The 21,327-nt window shown below is 46.1% G+C and overlaps 1 pseudogene; it reads right to left on the reverse strand.

The window, feature by feature from the left end:
* Positions 1-2,040: 2,040 nt before the first annotated feature.
* LOC141051125 (uncharacterized) overlaps positions 2,041-21,327 on the reverse strand; it is a 72,198-nt pseudogene continuing 52,911 nt past the window's right edge.

Here is a 21,327-nt window from a genome sequence, read left to right on the forward strand (position 1 = left end):
TGCGGATCCGCAGCAAAAACCGCAACATGTGCACACACCCTTAGTGATCCTTTAGTGATCGTTCTGTTCCCATCATTCTTTCTCAGATGGTGGAAAGAGGCCGGGAAACAAGTGTTGAACGACTTCTTCAATATTGTCAATCACACTCATTTAGCGGCCTGAACTCAGCGCATGTAACTACAATCGAAATGCTTCTGTGATTTGCAATGTTAGCATTTGGGGCCCCATTTTAATCTTTGCCTAGGGCCCCACTTTGCCTAAAACCGGCCCTGCTCCTATGTGATGTATATGATTTACAAAACTTACTATGACAAAAAGTTGACTGCTCTCCTGGCCGACACAAACCTGGAAAAGCAGCTGTGAGAAGCAACATGATCAGTATGACAGCTGCACCAAAGAAGCACTTCACATTAAAGGTGAGTTACCGTAATTAATTGTTTGACTAAACATACCCGGGTAATTTTCAAGGTGATCATTTTTGTGTGGCACCCAAATGATGGTAGACATTTCCAAATGGATTCCAGCTGGAAAAAGGTTCCCCACCCCTGATTTATTGGATTGTCCATCAAAAAGAATTATTGTTGCAAAATGCAAAAGATGTGAAGCGGTTACAAATAAATAGTCTGTCCATATTTAAAGTCCATTAGATTATTTGAGGTTTGTTCTCATCCGTCTGTTCCCTGGATCCTGAATGGAAGTTTTTTGCCTGTCCTTGTCAATGTCATGGCCTAAGACAGTCCTCAAGAGCCACCAACAGATCTTGTTTTCAGTGTTTCCTTAGTATTGCCCAGGTGATGGAATTATTATCTGTGCAGGTACCCCAGTTATCAGCTGGGCAATACTAAGGAAATCCTGAAAACATGACCTGTTGGTGGCTCTTGAGGACCGTAGCTGGGGAACACTGGCCTAAGAAGTTGCAGGAATAGGAGCACATGTCAGCTGCTTACCAATTAGTGAGAAAATCCAAGTTCCAGATCCAACAGGAGCACATGTCAGCCTCTGTGTGTGTAGGCCCAAAATGCTGCAGGGCCAGGTGCATATGTCACCTCCTGAACATAGAGCCCTGACTGGAGAATTACCTCCCTCTGTGTGTCACGTAGTATATATAGATATACAGTATATGTGTGGTAGGGGCTGGGATTGGGGGGGTGGTCCACTGCTTACCCTGTCCGGATGACACAGACACCAGGCGATTCAAGGACGAGGCGGAGACAGATTTCACTTGTAACAGTTCCGGATTTATTCGTCGTCCTCCTGACGACCACAAACATGCACCGCAGCTTCGTTACACTTCTCTGCCTCCAGGCCCGGGTACTTGCACCTTTGCTCCAGTCGAAGTGACGCAGCTCGCGGATCTTTCGCTGGGGCTGTCCTAGACCGATCTACCGCCAGCGCTTCACCTGCCCAAGATCTTCGTCCAATTGGTACCCCCGGGGCCTCGTCTGTCCTGCGGTCCGTCGGGTCAGGGCCACCCCCCTGACTCCCTGCTATCAGTCCTCTTGGCCGAGCTCTTCTCTGTTTACCGTCTTCCGCCGAGCTCCTCCCGGGACTGTCCTGCCTGGAACCCCAGCCTCTTCTATTTATCCCCTCTCTCACTGGGGAATTCCCCTCCTGGGTTCCTATCTCCCCGTCCCCCATGACTAAGCGTTTCTCGAGCCATAAGCTTATGTTCCGCCCTCTACTACTCCCTCCTGCCATCTTGTGGTCATTTCTCGGTACTACACCTCTCCTATCTACCTTTCCCAGCTGTCACCCTTCTATCCTGTCAATCTCCGTCTCTAGTGCACAAACCGTCCCCTCCTACTGCCAGTCACGTCTGTCCGTCAAGTCACCTTCCCCACATATGTCCCACATACCACCTGTTTCTATGTATGGCGATACCATCTACCCTGAGCTAAGTGTAGAGAAGAAACACATATAATGTCAGCAAACATGCCATTAGGGTGAAGCAATGTATCCAGTACGGAGCTGAGACTGGAAATTAAAAAAACGGATCCCATCAGATGATCGTACAAAGAAGGAATGGATCATAGATGTAAATAGGAACTTGCAACATGAACATGTTTATTACTGTAAAATACAGAAACTAAAGACATTTATTCAGACATGGAGATTGTGGATTTAAACAAACTGTAATGCATGGAGATTGGAGGGCTATTTAAAAAAGGAAGAAATATTGGTGGGTGTGGGGGGGTGCAATATTCTTGTCCATATAGTGAATACATAAATATAAATCAAATATATCTTATCTTTCTAATGTAAATACTAACTTGCTTTTCATTTCTCATTTACTTGTTGACTGTTTGTTATGTGTTGTCTTTTACAGTTTTAAAAATATCGTTTCTCTCCTGTGTGAGTTCTATAGTTTATAACAAAATGTGATTTACCTACAAAACATTTCCCACATTCTGAACATGAAAAAGGTTTCTCCCCTGTGTGAATTCTCTGATGGTCATCTGAAGAGGATTTCCGATTAAAACATTTCTCACATTCTTAATATGAAAAGGGCTTCTCCCCGATGTGAATTCTCTGGTGTCTAATAAGATGTGATTTCCTTGCAAAGCATTTCCAACATTCTGAACATGAAAAAGGTTTCTCCCCTGTGTGAGTTGTCTGATGGACATCTAAAGATGATCTCCGATTAAAACATTTCCCACATTCTGAACATGAAAAGGGCTTCTCCCCGGTGTGAGTTTTTAGGTGTCTATTAAGATGTGATTTTCTTGCAAAACATTTCCTACATTCTGAACATGAAAAAGATTTCTCCCCTGTGTGACTTCTCTGATGGACAACTAAATCAATTTTCTGATTAAAACATTTCCCACATTCGGAACATGAAAAAGGTTTCTCTCCTGTATGAGTTCTCTGATGTGTAAAAAGACTTGATGTTTGTGTAAAACATTTCCCACATTCTGAACATGAATATGGCTTCTCCCCTGTGTGAACTCTCTCATGTTTAACAAAGTCTGATTTGTGGTAAAAATATTTCCCACACTCTTCACAAGAAAATCTTTTCTCATCTGTGGGAATTTTTTCATGAGTAACAAAAGATGTTTTGAAGGGAAAACATTTTCTATATTTTGCACTTGATAATGGCTTCATTGCTTTAAGAGCAGTTTGATTTTTCTTAATCATCTGTGATGAATCAGAAGTTTGGATTTGTTTGAAAGGATCAGATGAGAGATCTTTGCTGTGAAGGAATGATGAAATATCTGGAGTAATGTCATTCATTTCATTTATATCGTATGTAATAACAAAGTCATCTGATTTCACTTGTCCCTGTGATCTCCTGGCACAGTTATCTGCCAAAAATAAAAATTATTATTTTTGAATAAAATATCCTTAAACATATGTGCATAACATTTCTAAAATATACATAGAAATTGACAATTACCGCATGTAGTAAAATCCAATTATTTGCCAAGACAAAACCAGTTGACAACCTAACATAAGACCTCAAAGCACGAACGAGTAGAACATGATGGTCGACCCCATTTGTTCTTTCTGGATTTCAAATACTAGAATAATGCATCGGCAAAAAATGTTATGTAGGCAAAAATGATACCAATAAAAACTTACCCGATCGGGAAATAGATCACGGAAAATGGCAACACAAAATGAAAAAAAAATATTTTTTCAATACGTGAAATCTTTTTTTCATTACTTAATAGGAAAATGGAGAACTTTTATTTTCTGGCCTCTCAGACTCAACGATGGATGGCTCTATTACAAGTTCTTATATAATGGACATTTGTAGAATTCTTAACAGAGAAGCATGGATATTGCTTTTCGGTAATGTATTTTTTCGTAACCTATGCAGCACCACGAGAGAGGGGATCCGCCCTTTAAGGACAGGAAACCTTCAAGATAAAAAGGGCGGCTCCTCTCTCCACATCAGTTGGTTTACAGAGCATGAGAGGAAACTCCCAGGTTAGTGTACACACAAAAAACATATATTCCTATTCATTCTTGACCACCAACACCCAAATGAGTGTATTAACAAAACGAAGATTCACTGAACAAAAAGGAATGATTAAATAGAGAGGGAATATAAGGGTGCCGTCATGGGTTACGAAAAAACACATTACTTGTAAGTAATATCCGTTTATTTCAGTCACCCATGACGGCACCACGAGAGAAGAATTTCAAAGACTTATAATAAGATCAGAGGAGGCAGACAGATCCAGCCTATAGTGGTTAAAGAAGGTGGATGGAGAGGACCTTGTGTTCGCTTTACAAATGTGGTCGATGGAGGCATCCGCTCTTTCCGCCCAGGACGTCACCGCGGCTCTTGTAGAATGGGTCTTTAGACATTCAGGAATGGCCTACCTGCACTGACATAAACTAGCTTGATAGCCTCTCTAACCCTTCTGCTAAAGTTTGTTTAGACACTTTAAGGACCTTCCTAAACCCCTGAAAGGATACAAACAGGGCCCTCTGTTTTCTCCAGGGTTCTGTCACCTGTAAATACCACAGTAAACACCTCCTAACATGTAGGGTATGCAGCTTTTCCTCTTTCTGGCTGCTGGGGTTAGAACAGAAAGTTGGCAATACTATCTCCTGTGCCCTGTGAAACTTTGTAGCTACTTTAGGGAGGTAATCAGGGTAGTTTTAAAGTTAGACCCAATCTTCCATGACCTGAGTGTAAGACTGAATGTCGCTTATCCTGTAGGCTGTTGTAAGCGCTACCAATAGGGCTGTCTTTAATGAGATTACTTTCTTTGAGACAGAGGGTAATGGTTTGAAGGGGCTCTCTGTCAACGCGGATAACACTAAATTTAGATCTCATGGAGGGATTCTAGAGGACGGGACCAACTTGGCTCTACCACAGGCCCTAATAAATCTGGCAATCCATCTATTACCTGCCAGGTCACAATTGTATAGAGCCCCTAGGGCCGAGACCTGCACTTTAAGGGTGCTATCAGAAAGGCCAAGCTCTAGCACTTATTGGAGGAACTCCAGTATAGATGTTAACAGGACTTCCCCCTCCCGCTCTTTCCCTGAAAAGGATATGAACTTTCTCCAGGTTCATCCATAGATTCTGGTGATCACCAGCTTCCTACTACTAAGCAGGGTAGAAATTAATTTAGCAAAGAATCCTCTCAAATTCCAGGCTGTTAAATGCAGCCAGGACATCTGAGGATGCAGAAAAGGCCCCTAGGATAGAAGAGCCCAGTCTTCTGGAAGCACCCACGGATCCGATACTGACATTGTCATTAACCAGTAAAAACAAGGTCTCTTCGGCCAAAACGGAGCTATCAGGATAACCATGTCTTCCCTGATCTTCCTTAAGACTGACGGGATGAAGCACATCGGTGGAAAGGCATAAAGTAGTCTGGAGGTCCATTCCATCCTGAAAGCATCTACCATGTGAGGTTTGTCTATTGTACTCAAGAGAACATAATTTCTGAACTTCCCTGTTGTCCTTCGAGGCAAAAAGATCTATTTGGGGCAGACTCCACATGTCCACAATCTGATTGAACACTGACCCCTTCAGCGGCCATTCTCCCTGGTATGGTTTCATATTAGCGTTTTTGTGCTCAGCGCATCGTGCGCATCCATCATGCGTACCTATGTTTAACATGGCGTACGCATGGTCTTGCGTTTGCATGCGTTCATCTGCATTTTCGTGCACATGCATTTTTTCCATGTGTGCGTCTAGATGTGCCGGAAGCAACATGTTGCATTTTTGGGTCCACTCAAAGGCGTCAAAAAACGCTTGATTACAGTCCATGGGAACGCAGGCTTGTGCATGGACATGGGTTCGTCTGCGTTTTCATGCGCATGCATTTTTTGCGCAAACATGTCTAGACACTGGTTTAAACCACCCCCTACACAAAGAAACACTGTTTGATGTCCCATTGGTGGAGTCTGCTTCAAGGATTTTCCTCCTGTGAAATGGTGAAATGTGACTAGAGAACGCATGTGCATGAAAAACGCAAACGCATGCAAAAACGCATGTGCGTTTTTGCATGCATTTTTACTTGCGCACGATGCGCTGTGCACAAAGACGCAAATGTGAAACTAGCCTTAGCTGATTGCGGCTTTGGAAGTCTGCCTTTACATTTTCTGCCCCTCTGATATGCAGGGCCGCTAAATAGAGGAGGTGTATTTCTGCCAGTAGAAACATCTGTCCTGCCACTGCCATTATTAACCGGGAACGAGTACCCCCTTGGTGATTTTTATAAGCCACTATGGTCCGATTGTCGGAAAGCACCCTCACTTGGTGGCCCTGCAGAAAAGGTAACAGCCCCTTTAAAGCTCTTTATATCGCGAGGAGTTCCCAGTTGTTTGAGGAGAGTAACCTCTCCTCCTGTGACAAGGCCCCCTGCAGCCAGTGGGTGTCCAGGTGGGCTTCCCAACCCCAGGGACTAGCATCCATCATGACTACTTTGGATACTCCGTTCACTCAGGGAACTACCCTGGGTGTTGAAGCGATCCTTAGCCACCAACGGAGGGAATGGATCATTGTCTCTGGAAGGATTAGCTTTTCTTCCAACCGCCCCTGCAAGGCTACTTCATTTTCTAAGGGTACCGTTACACATAACGATGTCCCAGCGATCCCACCCACGATCCGATGTGGATAGGATCGCTGGGACATTGTTAGACAGCCCCTCCAGCGATCAGGACCAGCGAGCACGCTGGTTACCAACGTAAACATCGGGTTTCTAAGGGCTGCGGGCCCTTAGAAACCCGATGTTTACCCTAGATACCAGCGTGCACTGCAGGCAGGGCGGAAGGTGGAGGCAGAGCGGCGCACAGACAGACCGGCATAGCTCTGCTATCTGCTACTCTGGTCTGACAGACTGGAGTAACAGATAGCAGAGCTACTCCAGTCTGTGCACCGCTCTGCCTCCACCTCCCGCCCTGCCTGCAGTGCACACTGGTATCTAGGGTAAACATCGGGTTTCTAAGGGCCCCACAGCCCTTAGAAACCCGATGTTTACATTGGTAACCAGCGTGCAGCGTCGCTCATCGCTGGCTCCCGCTGCCACACGCAACGATGCGCGCTGGCCAGCAGGAGACCAGCGATGAAAAATGGCCCAGGACGATCCAGCACGATCAGCGATACCCAGCAGGGGGACCGATCGCTGCTGGATGTCACACACAGCGATCTCGCTGGAGAGATCGCTGATGTGTCACAAAACTCTTGATGTTCCTTTCCTTCTCTATCAGTAAATCTAAAAAGACATTACTGGCTCTAACTTGGATTTTTTTTAGGTTCAGATGCCACTCCAGAGTCTCTAAAGTGTCTCTGACCACTCTGACACGTTCCTGGCACTGGAGTAAGGAGTCCCTCACAATCAGAAAGTCATCCAGATACGGTGTGACAAAATGTTCTTCTCCTGGAGATGAGCAGTCAATTCAGAAAATAGCTTTGTAAATACCTGTGGTTCTTTGTCCTGGTCTCTGAGTGGCATCTTGTGGGAATAGCGACCCTTCCGAAAGGACAGTTGATAGGATGCTCCAAGAAAACCCTTCTTCCTATCTCTTGCTTTCTCCAGAATCTTGTCAAGGGCTGGACCGAAAAAGAATTTTCCTTCGCAGGGGAGAGAACAAAGCTTGACCTTTGCCTGCATGTTCCCTGGCCAACATTTTAGCCAGACCACCATGCGATCTGTATTGGCTAGCATGGACGATCTGGCTGCTAACCTCAATGAGTCTGCCGAGGCGTCTGCTAGGTTGCTGCTGCTCCCTTGATGGTGGGGATAGACGCCAGGACGCTCTCTCTCAGTACTCGCTGTTCTAACTGGTCCTCCAGCCAGACCATCAAGGATCTCGTCGTGCACGTTGCTGCAATGGCCAGTCTTAGGGCCCCTGCGGAGGACTCCGAAGCAGCTTTAAGGATGCTGTCAGTCTTCCTGTCCAGTGGCTCCTTTAATGACCTCAAGTCTTCAAATGGCAGGGAAAATCTCCTTGAAATATTGGATACTGCCACGTCCAACCTTGGGGCTTTATCCCAAGAGGAGGATGCTTCCTCTTCAATGGGGTATTTTCTTTTAAGGGAAACTAGACCTTGTACCTTTCTATACAGCCTTTCCCACTCCCTTTTAATGAGATTCTTTAACTGCTCATTCACCGCGAAGGTTCTGCTCTTTCTCTGCCCCAGGCCCCTGAACATGAAATCCTGAGGTGTTTTTTTTTTAGTTTTCTCGTTCACCAGACCCAATGTGTGGAACAGGCTGCCACGAGAAGTGGTGAGTTCTCCTTCAATGGAAGTCTTCAAACAGAGGCTGGACAGACATCTGACTGGGATGATTTAGCGAATCCTGCTTTGAGCAGGGGGTTGGACCAGATGGCCCAGGAGGTCCCTTCCAACTCTACGATTCTATGATTCTATGGATCATACTGCTTTTATCAAATTATCTGTTCCCTCAATAGGAAAACAGTGACGCTTCTCCGTACTGCTATCCGAAGACTCGGTCTGGTCCGAATCCTCCTTGACCTCTTCCTCTGACCCTGTATATCAGGGGTGGGGAACCTCAGGCCCCCGGGCCATTTACAGCCCTCAATGACCTTTTAGCAGGCCTCCCGGCAGATTCTCAGGGACAGCATTCTTGGGCAGGGAGCTGTATTTTGCTTGCCACAGCTCATTAATTGCTTCTTGCTCTGTTATCTGTTGTTGATTACGTCCTGATACCAGTGACAGAGTCAGGATGTACTTTGTGGGCAGTGTCTGTATGGCCCCCAAAGGATGGTATAAATATCCAAATGGCCCTTCCGGTGTTGAAGGGGATGGACTGGATCTTTTCTTTCTCCTACCGCCACTATCTCCTGGAGGTCCTAGTGCACTAACAGTCTTTCGCGCCTCGGATTTAATTAAGGACCTCGGGCTGGCAGCGAAGTTAGGAGACTATTACAAAACTGTCTGTTCTATAGCGGCCTGACAAAGCTTCTTTGTTGAAGTAGTCAATAATTGCTGTCCACAAATGGGGCACTCCCCCTCCATTTTGCCACCCTCCCCTTTCATACTCATAGGGTCGGTGCCGGACGGCGGTTCCATATCTCCTTAAGCTGTCAGTCATCCGGTGCGCGCTGCTGACCCCGCGCGTCTTCCGGATGCGACTTCCGATACATGCTCCCTGCGCACCTGGCCCCGGTCTCAGATGGAGGAAGCTTTCTGCAGCGCCTACAGGTGACCTCCGCGCTCCTTTTTTTCCCCGGCACACCGATGTGTCGGGGGAGGCATGGCTTGGAGGCATCGTAACTCCTGCTCCCAGCACATACCCGCTCAAGGAGGGTTCCCCTCGGGACCACTGTGGTGCTACCGGTGTTAGGCGTCGGATTCCTGCGGCTACACAGCAGGAGTCCAGAGCCTCACATACTGCTTCGCAGCAAGTTACTCCTGAAGCTAAGTCCCTCTGCCGCTCCTCTGAGCATGCTCATGAGACGATCTCCCATTGGAGGTCGGGAGTCACGTGCTCAGGTCCTTCTCCTGATATGATTGGTCCATCTCAGAGATCTGGAAGGTCCTGGCAGCACACGGCTATAAAAGGGCCGCATGGCCGTTCGGCCATGCGCTAGTATAGACTCTACTTGCTATGTGTGAATGCTGACGGATGTATGATTCTGGTGACTGACTCATTATAAAACCCCTTCCCTCTGATATTACGTATGTGGTTAGGGAATTAGAGTATAGTCAGCGCCAGTCAGTGGCAAGCCATACGCCACAGTGCATACTGCACCGCTACACTAGCGTCCGATAGTGTTATGCCTCACGGCAATGTCGTACAGCGGCAGTAGTTACCGTCGTGCTGCAGTTAGCACGGTAGGTCAAGACGGACACCGACCTCTGCCTTGGGCCGTGTCCTGTGACCATATACCGTGGTGTGCACGCCAGCTGAGACCTGTGAAGCTAACAGGCTCGGCGTTTATGCTTTACTTATACTAAAGCACCTCTGTGAGTTTAACAGAGTCCGCTCTGCGCACCTCGGGTGACATTTAACCCGAACGCAGTATACCGCCATATAGCGAGTCTGCCATTACTCAGCAGCGGTTGTTACACCTACTGCACGGTGGACCCGGGTGGTGAACGCACTTCCTATTATTTATATTTAGTGCGCTCCGCCGTCCCTAAAACCGGCACCTGGCGGCGGCCGTAGCAGACCCATGTCTGCCAAACCCCGACCGCCCCAGGTCCAGGCATCCTCTTCACATCTTCACCTGGGGCACTGATGTGCTCCCGGGCAGCGTGGCTAGCAGACACCCGCACACACTCACTCGGGGAGGGCACCCCCATGGGGGCCTCCGAGGCGCTACCGGTGACTGATGACAGCTACCGCACACCCATGACTTCCAAACTCCAACCGTCCCAGGCCAAGGCATCTTCTTGTATCTTCACCGCCGATCGTACACTGATCACCTGGGATACAAGATGTTGTAGCAGTGTACTCCTTTATTTCCTCCTACGCGTTTCGGCGCCCTTCCTGGCACCTTCCTCAGGGATATCCCTGAGGAAGGTGCCAGGAAGGGCGCCGAAACGCGTAGGAGGAAATAAAGGAGTACACTGCTACAACATCTTGTATCCCAGGTGATTTGTGAATCTCGGCAGCGCGGACTGCAACACACCCTGCTTCCCACAACTTTCTGAAGGTTTTTCCACGTGTGAGTGGTTGGTGGAGGTCCTGCAGCAGCTGATTCTGTGATATGCTCTCAAGCCAGTTGTGGGTGACACAACTGGAATAGGTGAGTGGAACTGTATTATACCGCTCATACTTCAAGTGTTACTTGTGATAGGGCACTATTGCGCCTCTTGTTCCCCCCACCATTTTTTGTATTGATCCTACACTGAGGTGTTGTGAGTTCATTTTCCCCTTCATTACTGAGGCCCGAGGAACTCCCTCTTCTGGTAAAGAAAGGTAGTGAGCCTGATTGTCAAACACCTGAGGCTGATTATGATGACTGGCTGAGTGGAGTTACGGACTGGATATAAGGCTGCCGACGCCCTTCTGCCCTGCGGGTGATTTCTCTGTGGGATCCTTGGAGACCAGTCTGAATTCCTGCTCCTCCAAAGCTAAGTTTGCTGCTCGGCCTTTTGCTTTTGTGCTTTGACTTTGTTTTTGCTTTGTTTTTCTGGATTTCTGCCATTCCCTGCTGGGGTGTGCTGAATTCATTTAGCTCTGTCTTCTGAAAATACCTGAGTGCTGATTCAGTTTTTGAAGCCTAGCTGCTTCAGGGCCTTTTTCATATCAGCTGGTTGGCTTATGTCTTTGATAGGGTTTTGGCAGATTGCAGACAGCAGCCTTCCTGTCCTTTCCTATCTAGGTAGTTTTGGGGCCCCGTCTTTGCTCAGTCTATCTTTCTGTCTGTGTTAGTATTTTCATCTTGCTTCACCGTCATTATATGTTGGGGGCTGCCTATTGCTTTGGGGTCTGCTCTGGGGCAGTTTAGATTTCCCCTTTCTTTCTTTCGGCCTATGTATTTCTCCGGCTGTGATCGAGGGGTCTAGGGCATCGTAGGAACCCCCCACGGCTTCTGCTAGTTGTGTTGATAGGTTCAGGGGTCTGCAATCTGATAGTTGCCAACTTCTCTGGTTTTCTGGACTTAGCTTGTATTTCTGCTTTTGCCTCCTACGGTGACTCATTCATAACAGAATCACCCGCCCTACCGCAGATTCTAGGGTACTCAATAGCAGGAAAGAATTGTAAAAAAAAAAAAAAAAAAAGTGTGTATATTTTTTCCTCTATATCTCTGAGGCCGTAGGGGGAATTTTTTTTTTTTTCTCTCAATGGAGATAAAGCAATTGTCTGATCGTGTGGAGCAGCTCGCTGCGGAAGTGCGGGGAATTTCCGCCTACCTTGCTCATTCACATGCTGCTGAACCAAAGATTCCTACACCTGATTTTTTGGGGATCGGTCTAAATTTTTGAATTTCAAAAATAATTGTAAATTATTTTTTGCCTTGACGCCTAACTCGTCAGGGAGCTCCGCGCAGCAGGTTAAAATTGTCATCTCTTTGCTGCGTGGCGATCCCCAGGATTGGGCGTTTTCTTTGAAACCAGATGATCCTATTCTGACTAATGTGAACGCATTCTTTCAAGCTTTGGGGTTGTTGTATGACGAACCTAATGCCATTGATCAGGCTGAAAAGACCATGCTGGCATTGAGCCAGGGTCGTGATTCTGCAGAATTGTACTGTCAAAAATTCCGAAAGTGGGCAGTACTTACTACCTGGAATGATACTGCCTTGGCTGCTCTCTTTCGGAAGGGGTTGTCAGAAGCCGTAAAAGATACTATGGTGGGATTTCCTGTTCCCTCTGGTCTTGACGATTCTATGTCATTAGCCATTCAGGTGATCGGCGTTTGGGCGAACGCAAAGCTGCACGAGAGGTGTTGCCACCTGTTGAACAAATGTCTGAACCTATGCAATGTGATAGAGTTTTTTCCAGAGAGCAGCGTCAGGAGTTCAGAAGGCGTAATAAGTTGTGTTTTTTCTGTGGAGATGCCTCGCATATTATTTCTGTCTGTCCCAAACGAGAGAGGCGCTTTGCACACACGTTTTCTGTTGGGGGTGTTCAACCTAAGTTTCTTCTGGCTATTACTCTGATCTGCTCCCTGTCCACATTTTCCGCCAAGGCTTTTGTGGATTCGGGAGCAGCCCTAAACCTAATGGACTTGGATTTTGCTAAACGTTGTGGATTTCCGATGACACCTCTGCAGACGCCTATCCCTTTGAGGGGAATTGATGCTACTCCTTTGGCTAAAAATAAACCCCAGTTTTGGACCCAGGTGGTAATGCGGGTCGCCCCAGACCATCAAGGAAATTGCAGATTTCTGGTGTTGCATAATCTGCATGATACTATTGTTCTGGGGTTTCCCTGGTTACAGATTCATAATCCAGTTTTGGATTGGAAATCTGTGTCTGTGGTGAGTTGGGGTTGTCGGTGTGCCTTTAGTGAGGCTCCGGTGTTTTCCACCTCTCCTCAGTCGCATGATGTTCCTGATTATTTGGCGGACTTTTATGATGTATTTAGTGAGAATGAGTCTGCGTCTCTGCCTCCTCATAGGAGTTATGACTGTGCAATTGAACTGAGCCCGGGGTGTAAATTTCCCAAGGGTCGGCTCTTCAGTTTATCTGTACCCGAGCACGAGGCTATGCGATCCTATATTAAGGAGGCGTTGGAGAAGGGTCATATTAGACCATCCTCATCACCCTTAGGTGCCGGTTTTTTTTTTGTAGCCAAAAAGGATGGATCATTAAGACCTTGTATTGATTATCGTGCCCTCAACAAAATTACGGTTAAATATCAGTATCCGTTACCCCTGATTTCTGATCTATTCTCCAGAGTTAAAGGCGCTTGCTGGTTTACCAAGCTTGACCTCAGGGGGGAGTATAATCTTATTCGCATTAAGCATGGGGATGAATGGAAGACGGCGTTTAATACTCCGGAGGGACATTTTGAGTACCTGGTGTTGCCTTTTGGGCTCACTAATGCTTCTTCTGTCTTCCAGTGCTTCATGAACGATATTTTCCGAGATTTTGTCGATAAATTTTTGATTATCTATCTGGATGATATTTTGATCTTTTCCAAGGATTGGGATTCTCATGTGGAACATATTCGGACTGTGTTCCGGATCTTGAGGGAGAATTCCCTGTATGTCAAGGGATCTAAATGCCTTTTTGGAGTACAGAGGATTTCTTTTTTGGGATTTATTTTGTCCCCATCAACTATTGAAATGGATCCGGCCAAGGTACAGGCCATTCACGATTGGGTTCAGCCCACTTCTTTGAAGGTCCTCCAGAAGTTTTTGGCTTTTGCTAATTTTTATCGGAAATTTATAGCAAAATTTTCTAGTATTGCCAAGCCATTGACTGATTTGACTAAAAAGGGTGCTGATGTGTTAAATTGGTCTCCGGAGGCTGTTTCTTCCTTTCAGGAGCTGAAGCGAAGATTCACCTCCGCCCCGGTTTTGCGGCAACCTGATGTCTCACTTCCATTCCAGGTAGAGGTGGATGCTTCTGAGATTGGTGCAGGAGCTGTTTTGTCCCAAAAGGATCCTGTAACATCTAAAATGAATCCCTGTGCTTTCTTTTCCCGAAAGTTCTCTCCATCTGAACGTAACTATGATGTGGGGAATAGGGAACTGTTGGCCATGAAATGGGCATTTGAGGAGTGGAGACATTGGTTGGAGGGAGCTAAGCATCAAGTCGTGGTCCTCACTGACCACAAGAATTTGATTTACCTAGAGTCGGCTAAGCGCTAGGTGGGCCTTGTTTTTTACACGTTTTGATTTTGTGGTTTCTTTTCTTCCTGGAACAAAGAATGTCAAGGCAGACGCCCTCTCTAGGAGCTTCCTTGCTGATTCTCCTGTGGTGACCAAGCCTGCTACCATCTTAGGCGAAGGGGTAGTTCTTTCTGCCATCTCGCCCGATTTGAGACGTGCTCTGGAAGAGTTCCAGGAGGACAAACCTGAGCGTTGTCCCAGTGGAAAGTTGTATGTTCCTGACCAGTGGAAGAAGAAAGTGATGTCTGAAGTTCATTGCTCTGCTTTGGCTGGTCATCCAGGTATTTTTGGTACTAGAGATCTGGTGAGTCGGTTTTTTTGGTGGCCCTCCTTGTCTCGTGATGTCAGGAATTTTGTGCAGTCCTGTGGGACGTGCTCCCGGTCTAAATCGTGTTCTTGCTCTAGTGGGTTGTTGATGCCTTTGCCTGTCCCCAAGAGGCCATGGACCCATATTTCAATGGATTTCATCTCTGATATGCCTGTCTCTCAGAGGATGACTGTTATTTGGGTGATTTGTGATAGGTTCTCTAAGATGTTCATCTTGTACCACTCCCTAAGTTGCCGTCTTCCTCTGAGTTGGTGCCCCTGTTTTTACAACAGGTGGTTCGTTTGCACGGGATTCCTGAGAACATTGTATCTGACAGAGGAGTCCAGTTTGTGTCTAGATTTTGGAGAACTTTCTGTTCCAGGCTGGGAATTCAGTTGTCCTTCTCCTCTGCTTTTCACCCTCAGACCAATGGGCAGACAGAGAGAACAAACCAGACCTTGGAGTCATATTTGAGATGTTTTATTTCTGCTGATCAGGATGATTGGGTTTCATTTTTGCCCTTGGCCGAATTTGCTTTGAATAATAGAGCTAGTTCTGCCACTTTGATGTCACCTTTTTTTTGTAACTTTGGGTTTCATCCTCGATTTTCTTCAGGGCAGGTGGAGCCCTCTGTCTGCCCAGGTGTTGACACTGTGGTGGAGAGAATGCACCAGATCTGGGACCAAGTGGTGGATAAGTTAATTCTCTCCCAGGAGAAGGCCCAGCGGTTTTCCAACCGACATAGGACCATTGGTCCCCAGTTGGTGATATGGTGTGGTTATCATCAAAAAATATTGCTATGAAGGTGGCTTCTCCTAAGTTTAAGCCTAGATTTATTGGACCTTACAAGATTGTGGAGATTATTCATCCGGTCTCTTTTCGTTTGGCTCTTCCTGTCACATTTAAAATCCATAATGTGTTCCATAAATCTTTGTTGAAGAGGTTTGTTGAACCTGTTGTTCCGGGGGTGGCACCTCCAGACCCTGTATTGGTTGAAGGTAACATGGAGTATGAGGTAGAGAAAGTACTGGATTCCCGACTGGCTAGACGGAGACTCCAGTATTTGGTTAAGTGGAAGGGTTATGGTCAGGAGGATAATTCCTGGGTCTCTGCCTCTGATATTCATGCCAAACGATTGGTGCGTGCCTTTCATCGGGCTCACCCTGATCGCCTTGGTGGCGTAGTTGAGGGTTCGGTGACCCCTCCTCAAGGGGGAGGTACTGTTGTGAGTTCATTTTCCCCTTCATTACTGAGGCCCGAGGAACTCCCTCTTCTGGTAAAGAAAGGTAGTGAGCCTGATTGTCAAACACCTGAGGCTGATTATGATGACTGGCTGAGTGGAGTTACGGACTGGATATAAGGCTGCCGACGCCCTTCTGCCCTGCGGGTGATTTCTCTGTGGGATCCTTGGAGACCAGTCTGAATTCCTGCTCCTCCAAAGCTAAGTTTGCTGCTCGGCCTTTTGCTTTTGTGCTTTGACTTTGTTTTTGCTTTGTTTTTCTGGATTTCTGCCATTCCCTGCTGGGGTGTGCTGAATTCATTTAGCTCTGTCTTCTGAAAATACCTGAGTGCTGATTCAGTATTTGAAGCCTAGCTGCTTCAGGGCCTTTTTCATATCAGCTGGTTGGCTTATGTCTTTGATAGGGTTTTGGCAGATTGCAGACAGCAGCCTTCCTGTCCTTTCCTATCTAGGTAGTTTTGGGGCCCCGTCTTTGCTCAGTCTATCTTTCTGTCTGTGTTTGTATTTTCATCTTGCTTCACCGTCATTATATGTTGGGGGCTGCCTATTGCTTTGGGGTCTGCTCTGGGGCAGTTTAGATTTCCCCTTTCTTTCTTTAGGCCTATGTATTTCTCCGGCTGTGATCGAGGGGTCCAGGGCATCGTAGGAACCCCCCACGGCTTCTGCTAGTTGTGTTGATAGGTTCAGGGGTCTGCAATCTGATAGTTGCCAACTTCTCTGGTTTTCTGGACTTAGCTTGTATTTCTGCTTTTGCCTCCTACGGTGACTCATTCATAACACTGAGGGTTTCCTATCAAGGACAGGAAACCAACTGATGCGGAGAGAGGAGCCACCATTTTTATCTTGAATTTTTCCTGTCCTTGAAGGGCGGATCCCCTCTCTCATGGTGCTGTCATGGGTGACTGAAAAAATATCTTTCAGGCTCTTGAAAGTAAAAATGTCAGACCTTTATGCATAAATTGTCTTTTTTTATGACAACGACATTTTGTGAGGAATTTATAAAATCTCATGTGGTTAAGCCTCTGGGAATCAGAGCTTGGATTTATCTTAAACAATGGGAAATAGTTGTAAATTCTGCTAATGTTCTTCTCTACGTCACATGAGAGAATGTTCAACTTTATGGTTAATCACAGGTTGCACCGTCCCCGGCTTTTATGCCTAAGATCAAAAAAAGATGAAACATTCTAAAGCTGCATGCCCACAATTTTGGGCACAGCAGAGTATTTTCGCTGTGCCCAAAACGCTGTACTCTACATTATGAACTTAAAACGCATGTGCTTTGGAATTATGCGGAATTACTGCTTCTAATCATAGTCTATTGGGGAAAATATGCACAGGAGACCAGCGTCTCCGCTACCGAAATGTACATGCTGCGGCTCAGAAACCAGAACCACATGTGAGTTTCCGCAGCGTTAAAAAGAAGCACAGTGAGCATGGGATTCCTATAAATGCCACCCACTGTGCTTGTAATGTAGAACGTAGTATTTTGGAAGCAGCGAAAATACACTGCGGCCAAGACACTACTATTCCTGATCATGAGCACGCAGCCTTAATATCTCAACTATAACTAGATGGATTGTTCTTTTAAGGTTCTAACTACTTAACGGTTGATACCTGCAAGGGGAGTTATTTTTTAGGACTGGATAACTTCTGAAAATATATTTTTCTAACAACAACTTGGGCCAAGTTACTCGTCCAAATAAATTAATTGCTGGGATAAGTAGAAGCAAAGAGTTTAGAAAATATGGCAAGAATTAGTGATTAGAGGGTTTTCTCTTTTTTTTTCTCTCTCTCCTCTGAATGGGGGGTGTTGAGGAAGTGTTTCAGTAAGAAAATAAAGGAGCAAGAAGGAAAAAAAAAAAGACAAAAATTATAATTGTATTACATTTCTTGTGTTTATGTGACTAGTCTTTGTATTTGTGGCATATACAATGAACAAAAATATCAAAACGCTTCACTTTTATCTTTGCTCCCATTGTTCATGAGCTAAACTCAAAGATCTAGCACTCTTTTTATGTACAGAATAGGCCTTTTTCTCTCAAATATTATTCACTGATTTGTCTGCCAAATTCTCAGAAATCCTTCAGAGATTCCTTATGGTAGAGAAATGAACGTTAAATTCACGAGCAACAGCTCTGGTGGACAGTCCTGCAGTCAGTATGCCAATCGCATACTCCCTCAAAATTTCAGCAAAGGAGAAGTGCTTGCTAACACAGATTTAGGCAAATTTGTCAACAATATTTGAGAGAAAAAGGCCTTTTGTTTATATAGAAAAACTCATATCTTTGAGCTCAGCTCAAGAAAAATGGGAACAAAATCAAAAGTGTTGCGTTTATAGTTTTGTTCAGTGAAAATAAAAATGACTTGGACTGTTGTCTTGTCATAAAAGCCATTTTATTTTTCTTCACATGATTTTCTATGTTGTCCTTTGGCTTTGCAGTTTAGATATCTGGGAAGGTAAGGGTCAGCATCATCTAATTCCCAGTAGTAGGGTGCATTCTCCGGGCTGTAAGCTTTGTGCGGGACAGATCTCACTCCAACAGAAGGACTTCCAATGCCCAAAGTAATGGGGACAATTTTGGTTTTAGCAGGAGAATGGTAACCACATGATTGTAATGTGGCCGGACTACACCGAAGATAAAGCAGCCACAGCCAGTGACTGAGAAGAATCTGTGATTTCTCTGCATTTAGTAATTACTACTCACCTGGATAGTCATATGTAGGAATCTCCTCTTTACACCATTCATAACCCCTCACGTATATCTCTGTAGTATTAATATGGGTCAGATCTTCACCCTGAAATAAATATTGTAAAAGTCACAGACAGATGGAGAAGTCACATCTATATCAGCTCTAATCCTGCCATCTCCACCGTTCTCATTACACAAGTATAAAACATATAATACTGGTGGATAACACAAGACTGAGCACAAGACCTTCACAGCCAACTACACATCATAGGGGAGATCTCATGACACCTCTCCATCTACCTGATGATCCTGAGGAACACTGGGATCTTCTTGTTTAAAGTCCTGAGGAAGAAGAGGACGAGGACATCTCTCTGGTGTTGTCCTCTTACTGCATAGAACTGGAGGAAACACACAAGGGGCGGAATTCATTGTTTACATACAGATAATTATAGGCCGTATGTATTTAGTCCTGTCTATTACCTGGTGATGTGAGGGGCTGGGGAACCTCCATCATGACGTCCTTGTAAAGATCTTTGTGTCCTTCTAAATACTCCCACTCCTCCATGGAGAGATAGACGGTGACATCCTGACACCTTATAGGAACCTGACACACACAATGATACCGTCATCCCCCCGATCCCTTCTTAGCATCACACATATACAGTAAATGTGTTCTTCTGTCCAAAGCCAGAATGGGGTGCGCCTGTGCAGAGTGGCACCGAAGTCAGAGCATGTGCCTACCGCTCTACTGCAAATTCACAGACCCAGTGTCTTCAGCAATATGGCACTGGATAGCATGGGATGAGTACACACTGACTCTGGCGCCATTTTATTGAAGAATTTTACTACAACTTCAAGATAACAGTGCACACACTGCGGCCGTCGACACTATCACTATGGCCGGTGTGTGCACACTGCTATGTTGAAATTGTAGTACATTACTATATAAATGTACCAATAAAAATGCTTGTCATCTGGACGTAGAAAGCTAGTTACCATATAATGTCCCAGCAGTGTTATGTCACCTCACCTCTCCAGTCAGCAGCTCAATTATCTTGTAGATCAGATCTAGGATCTTCTGGTCATTGATGTCCTCATGTATCAGGGGGTGAGGTGGAGGCCTCATGATTGGGCTCAGGGGTCTTCCCCATCTCTCAGACACAGGGGCCTGACAGCGCTCACTAGAGGTCTTCTTCACTACTGTGTAATCCTGGTTATGGAGAGACACATTAATAAATCTCACTACAGACATTTCCAGAGTCCTCACCTCTCCAGTTCTGTCCGTCTGTTATTCCCATAGATAAGAATGATGTAATGTGATGTCATCAGAATCTCTCACCTCTCCAGTAAGCCAGAAGAGGATCTCTAGGGTGAGGTGAAATATCTTCTGCGCCATCTTTTTCCTGTCCCCATCCATCGTTGACGGGTCAATCAGGAAGAGTCTCTTATATAGAAGATCTCCAATGAGAAGATCCGATATTGTAGAGACCTGAATGGGAAGAAGATGACGAAATAACATCATAAAGAGTCCAGTGTAATAATACAATTACTGGAGATAATAAGGGGAAACATATGAGGAGACAGAACATCTTCATATTCTATTCATAAATCATATACACTGGAACATTAGGGGAATTGGTGACAGTCAGTTTGTCCCATTCACTGTCTATTTTGGTCACTGTATCAGCCACTCATTGGCTGTAGAAATCTTATGTGACCAGGAAATACAGAGACTAGTTGGTGACCAGCAGTGGTGGTAAAGGGGTTGTGGGGGATCATTAAGGCGAGTGGTAATATTTTATTTTTCCAGTATTCAGTTTTTTCTTCATTCCATCTGCTAATAAATCCTATACATTTTAGGCCACACACACAACAAGCAGTTTCTTCCTCGGAGTCGGCAGCTGAATACGTTTCTCATAGACTCATCTTCCATAACGCTAATTCTCGTCTCATTTACCGACACTGGAATCGGCATTAGTAATACTGCAGGAGATATTCATTACACGTGACAGGAGGAATAACTACTTCATGATGAGGACGACATCTTCATCTTCTACTACGGCTCTAGAAACATATCTGGCCAGAGTCCGTCACTGACTCCATCACCCCCGGCCGCCTGTATGAATGTTTCCCGTCTTCCCCGCCTGTAATCTTCTATGGTGTTAGATCTCACGACTGATTCACACACAGAAGCTTGAGGCATTTTTGTTTCTAAAAACATTGTAGATAATAGTTATTTGAATTCTCACAGCTGACACCCGGCACTAAGTGCCAGGAGCGGTCACGGACCGCTTCCGGCACTTTAACCCCCGGAACACTGTGATCAAAAAATATTGCAGCGTTATGGAGCCTGCAGAGGGGCTGACAGCCCCTCTGCCTTTGGATTGGAGACCACGCGGCATGACGTGTGCCGGGGCCCTGGCACGACAGAAGGGCCCACACTCGCTGTCTGGCTGCTGGGGAATGCGACCTAATCTGATTCAGTGGCGCCGGCAGGAGACGCGCGCCTTAGTCAATCACAGTCCAGCAGCCCAGGAGTGTCTTCCTTTGATTGGTGGGAGAGCTCCCCTCCCCTGTCTCTTGTCACGTGTGCCGCAGGGAGGAAGTGACGAGGCGAAGACAGGACGGGGCGGACGGAGGACGCAGGGCAGGAGCTTTGTGAAGCGCGCTACGCGCCTCTCTCTGGAAACGGAGGGACCGGGCGGCGACCACCGGCGACGGGTGAGACACATCTACTGACCTGGCTGACACCTAGTGAGTGGCACTGGCTGGGCTCGCTGAGTGAGGCTCCTCGCTCCAACTTCCAAGACAGTGAGTGTGGCAGCTCCTGCTGCGGCAGCTCCAGCTGGCAGTGGCACCCGGCGC

Source organism: Dendrobates tinctorius, unplaced genomic scaffold, assembly GCF_039654945.1.
Source record: "Dendrobates tinctorius isolate UK_male_01 unplaced genomic scaffold, ASM3965494v1 ptg000155l, whole genome shotgun sequence".
In the NCBI taxonomy this organism is placed as follows: Eukaryota; Metazoa; Chordata; class Amphibia; order Anura; family Dendrobatidae; genus Dendrobates; species Dendrobates tinctorius.